The sequence below is a fragment of the Salvelinus namaycush genome, unplaced genomic scaffold, assembly GCF_016432855.1.
Source record: "Salvelinus namaycush isolate Seneca unplaced genomic scaffold, SaNama_1.0 Scaffold4035, whole genome shotgun sequence".
NCBI lineage: Eukaryota > Metazoa > Chordata > Actinopteri > Salmoniformes > Salmonidae > Salvelinus > Salvelinus namaycush.
The window spans coordinates 7,289-13,256 of record NW_024061048.1 but is presented as its reverse complement, the minus strand read 5'-3'; positions in this window follow the sequence as shown (position 1 = coordinate 13,256).

The following is a 5,968-nucleotide window of genomic DNA, read 5'->3' as shown; positions in this document are numbered from 1 at the left end:
GAGAACCAGTCAGCCATGCCGGGAAGTTGAGCACAAAGTCAACTGGTCCAGCTTAGGGAAGATTTATTATGGAGCGCTGCCTGATCAGTCTGCTTGGTCTGGTCCCTTAACCCACTGCTGGACTGGACACGACTGGGCTGGTAGAAACCACTGTCTGGCAGCATAAACAGCCTTCTCCCCAACAGCCGCCAGCCTAATTAATTGAATCAATGCAGTCAGCAGCAATTCATTCTGATATTTTGAAATGCCTCCCTCTTTTTGAGACAGTCTAATTCAAGATGCTAGAAATTGTAAGAAACAAAACCCGCCAAACATTAAATACATGTAATAACTCAATTCCATTATATTGGTAAAGGTCAAAACAAATATATTTTTATTAAGGATAGGTGGGGTTTCCTTTACTAAATAATTGTATGCATTTAGGAGAAATGTACAGTCAGTGCATCCAACTACTTCAGTAGGAAAAACAACTATCTATTATAATGTGTTCCATTGTTTACTGGGCTTTTACTAGTTGACCCAGATCAAAAGGTCAAAGAGCAGCCAATATCACTATCAAGGTCAGAGCAGCCTCTATAACTATCAAGGTCAGAGCAGCCTCTATCACTATCAAGGTTAGAGCAGCCTCTATCACTATCAAGGTTAGAGCAGCCTCTATAACTATCAAGGTCAGAGCAGCCTCTATAACTATCAAGGTCAGAGCAGCCTCTATCACTATCAAGGTTAGAGCAGCCTCTATCACTATCAAGGTTAGAGCAGCCTCTATAACTATCAAGGTTAGAGCAGCCTCTATCACTATCAAGGTTAGAGCAGCCTCTATCACTATCAAGGTTAGAGCAGCCTCTATCACTATCAAGGTCAGAGCAGCCTCTATCACTATCAAGGTCAGAGCAGCCTCTATCACTATCAAGGTATCACTATCAAGGTCAGAGCAGCCTCTATCACTATCAAGGTCAGAGCAGCCTCTATCACTATCAAGATCAGAGCAGCCTCTATCACTATCAAGGTCAGAGCAGCCTTTATAACTATCAAGGTTAGAGCAGCCTCTATCACTATCAAGGTCAGAGCAGCCTCTATCACTATCAAGGTCAGAGCAGCCTCTATCACTATCAAGGTCAGAGCAGCCTCTATCACTATCAAGGTTAGAGCAGCCTCTATCACTATCAAGGATAGAGCAGCCTCTGTCACTATCAAGGTCAGAGCAGCCTCTATCACTATCAAGGTTAGAGCAGCCTCTATCACTATCAAGGTCAGAGCAGCCTCTATCACTATCAAGGTTAGAGCAGCCTCTATCACTATCAAGGTCAGAGCAGCCTCTATCACTAATCAAGGTCAGAGCAGCCTCTATCACTATCAAGGTCAAACTACCCACATGCCAGAGTGTTTCATAGAATAATAATAATAATGACTGGACCAGAGAATGTACTGAGTGATGTAACATGTCTCTGGTTCTGTTTATAAAGAGGTTTGGACCAGAGAATGTACTGAGTGATGTAACATGTCTCTGGTTCTGTTTATAAAGAGGTTTGGACCAGAGAATGTACTGAGTGTTGTAACATGTCTTTGGTTCTGTTTATAAAGAGGTTTGGACCAGAGAATGTATTGAGTCTTACAACATGTCTCTGGTTCTGTCTATATAGAGGTTTGGACCAGAGAATGTACTGAGTCTTACAACATGTCTCTGGTTCTGTCTATATAGAGGTTTGGACCAGAGAATGTACTGAGTGATGTAACATGTCTCTGGTTCTGTTTATAAAGAGGTTTGGACCAGAGAATGTACTGAGTGATGCAACATGTCTCTGGTTCTGTTTATAAAGAGGTTTGGACCAGAGAATGTACTGAGTGATGCAACATGTCTCTGGTTCCGTTTATAAAGAGGTTTGGACCAGAGAATGTACTGAGTGATGCAACATGTCTCTGGTTCCGTTTATAAAGAGGTTTGGACCAGAGAATGTACTGAGTGATGCAACATGTCTCTGGTTCTGTTTATAAAGAGGTTTGGACCAGAGAATGTACTGAGTGTTGTAACATGTCTTTGGTTCTGTTTATAAAGAGGTTTGGACCAGAGAATGTACTGAGTCTTACAACATGTCTCTGGTTCTGTTTATAAAGAGGTTTGGACCAGAGAATGTACTGAGTCTTACAACATGTCTCTGGTTCTGTCTATATAGAGGTTTGGACCAGAGAATGTACTGAGTGATGTAACATGTCTCTGGTTCTGTTTATAAAGAGGTTTGGACCAGAGAATGTACTGAGTGATGCAACATGTCTCTGGTTCTGTTTATAAAGAGGTTTGGACCAGAGAATGTACTGAGTGATGCAACATGTCTCTGGTTCTGTTTATAAAGAGGTTTGGACCAGAGAATGTACTGAGTGATGCAACATGTCTCTGGTTCTGTTTATAAAGAGGTTTGGACCAGAGAATGTACTGAGTGATGCAACATGTCTCTGGTTCTGTTTATAAAGAGGTTTGGACCAGAGAATGTACTGAGTGTTGTAACATGTCTCTGGTTCTGTTTATAAAGAGGTTTGGACCAGAGAATGTACTGAGTGATGCAACATGTCTCTGGTTCTGTTTATAAAGAGGTTTGGACCAGAGAATGTACTGAGTGATGTAACATGTCTCTGGTTCCGTTTATAAAGAGGTTTGGACCAGAGAATGTACTGAGTGTTGTAACATGTCTCTGGTTCCGTTTATAAAGAGGTTTGGACCAGAGAATGTACTGAGTGATGTAACATGTCTCTGGTTCCGTTTATAAAGATGTTTGGACCAGAGAATGTACTGAGTGATGCAACATGTCTCTGGTTCCGTTTATAAAGAGGTTTGGACCAGAGAATGTACTGAGTGATGCAACATGTCTCTGGTTCTGTTTATAAAGAGGTTTGGACCAGAGAATGTACTGAGTGTTGTAACATGTCTTTGGTTCTGTTTATAAAGAGGTTTGGACCAGAGAATGTACTGAGTGATGTAACATGTCTCTGGTTCTGTTTATAAAGAGGTTTGGACCAGAGAATGTACTGAGTGATGTAACATGTCTCTGGTTCTGTTTATAAAGAGGTTTGGACCAGAGAATGTACTGAGTGATGTAACATGTCTCTGGTTCTGTTTATAAAGAGGTTTGGACCAGAGAATGTACTGAGTGATGTAACATGTCTCTGGTTCTGTTTATAAAGAGGTTTGGACCAGAGAATGTACTGAGTGATGTAACATGTCTCTGGTTCTGTTTATAAAGAGGTTTGGACCAGAGAATGTACTGAGTGATGTAACATGTCTCTGGTTCTGTCTATAAAGAGGTTTGGACCAGAGAATGTACTGAGTGATGTAACATGTCTCTGGTTCTGTTTATAAAGAGGTTTGGACCAGAGAATGTACTGAGTGATGTAACATGTCTCTGGTTCTGTTTATAAAGAGGTTTGGACCAGAGAATGTACTGAGTGATGTAACATGTCTCTGGTTCTGTTTATAAAGAGGTTTGGACCAGAGAATGTACTGAGTGATGCAACATGTCTCTGGTTCTGTTTATAAAGAGGTTTGGACCAGAGAATGTACTGAGTGATGTAACATGTCTCTGGTTCTGTTTATAAAGAGGTTTGGACCAGAGAATGTACTGAGTGATGCAACATGTCTCTGGTTCTGTTTATAAAGAGGTTTGGACCAGAGAATGTACTGAGTGTTGTAACATGTCTCTGGTTCTGTTTATAAAGAGGTTTGGACCAGAGAATGTACTGAGTGATGCAACATGTCTCTGGTTCTGTCTATATAGAGGTTTGGACCAGAGAATGTACTGAGTGATGCAACATGTCTCTGGTTCTGTCTATATAGAGGTTTGGACCAGAGAATGTACTGAGTGATGTAACATGTCTCTGGTTCTGTTTATAAAGAGGTTTGGACCAGATAAAACAGAAATGCAGAACAAGCTCTATGTTGGTGTCCTCATTCTAATGTCTCGAGTCCATCTGAATACACAGCTCAATGACTGAATACACAGCTCAATGACTGAATACACAGCTCAATGACTGAATACACAGCTCAATGACTGAATACACAGCTCAATGACTGAATACACAGCTCAATGACTGAATACACAGCTCAATGACTGAATACACAGCTCAATGACTGAATACACAGCTCAATGACTGAATACACAGCTCAATGACTGAATACACAGCTCAATGACTGAATACTTCAGGGAGTTGACCTCCCAGATTGGTGAAATGAGGTGTGGTATTGTGTAGAAAGACATGACTTACCAATGTATAAGAGGTTAGTCTAGACCGAGGTCTATATGATCAGGACTACTTTCTAAGTTGAGAACATTAAACCTGTTATTTAACATTAAACCTGTTATTTAACATTAAACCTGTTTTAACATTAAACCTGTATTAATATTAAACCTGTTAATTAACATTAAACCTGTATTAATATTAAACCTGTTAATTAACATTAAACCTGTTATTTAACATTAAACCTGTTATTTAACATTAAACCTGTTATTTAACATTAAACCTGTATTAATATTAAACATGTTATTTAACATTAAACCTGTTATTTAACATTAAACCTGTTATTCAACATTAAACCTGTTATTTAACATTAAACCTGTTATTTAACATTAAACCTGTTATTTAACATTAAACCTGTTAATTAACATTAAACCTGTTTTAACATTAAACCTGTATTAATATTAAACATGTTATTTAACATTAAACCTGTATTAATATTAAACCAGATCATTGGTTTGTTTACTTGTCCTATGGGTATTTAACTACGTTGTATGACGTATGAAAACCAGAGGCTATAGGAGATGGACTTCATTCAGTCACCTTTTATAAACTAGTCAATCAAAGCACCGTGAAAAGCCGATGCGCCATGACCTCCCGGCTGGCTATTGGAAACACGCCAAAGACAATAAATGAATGTGCCACAAAACAATATATAGGCTGTGGATTTGGACTCGTCGTTACCATTTACATTACATGGGATGTGCAAATTCACAGAGACGATGAAGGAGCACCTCTCGCCCTCCTCCGTGTAAAGACATTCAACTGCAAGCCATCACAGCGCCCACACATCACACAGCTACGGAGACGGGACAAACAGCCCACACATCACACAGCTACGGAGACGGGACAAACAGCCCACACATCACACAGCTACGGAGACGGGACAAACAGCCCACACATCACACAGCTACGGAGACGGGACAAACAGCCCACACATCACACAGCTACGGAGACGGGACAAACAGCCCACACATCACACAGCGAGACGGGACAAACAGCCCACACATCACACAGCGAGACGGGACAAACAGCCCACACATCACACAGCTACGGAGACGGGACAAACAGCCCACACATCACACAGCTACGGAGACGGGACAAACAGCCCACACATCACACAGCTACGGAGACGGGACAAACAGCCCACACATCACACAGCTACGGAGACGGGACAAACAGCCCACACATCACACAGCGAGACGGGACAAACAGCCCACACATCACACAGCGAGACGGGACAAACAGCCCACACATCACACAGCTACGGAGACGGGACAAACAGCCCACACATCACACAGCTACGGAGACGGGACAAACAGCCCACACATCACACAGCTACGGAGACGGGACAAACAGCCCACACATCACACAGCTACGGAGACGGGACAAACAGCCCACACATCACACAGCTACGGAGACGGGACAAACAGCCCACACATCACACAGCTACGGAGACGGGACAAACAGCCCACTGTCAAACCAGCTACGGAGACGGGACAAACAGCCCACACATCACACAGCTACGGAGACGGGACAAACAGCCCACACATCACACAGCTACGGAGACGGGACAAACAGCCCACACATCACACAGCTACGGAGACGGACAAACAGCCCACACATCACACAGCTACGGAGACGGACAAACAGCCCACACATCACACAGCTACGGAGACGGGACAAA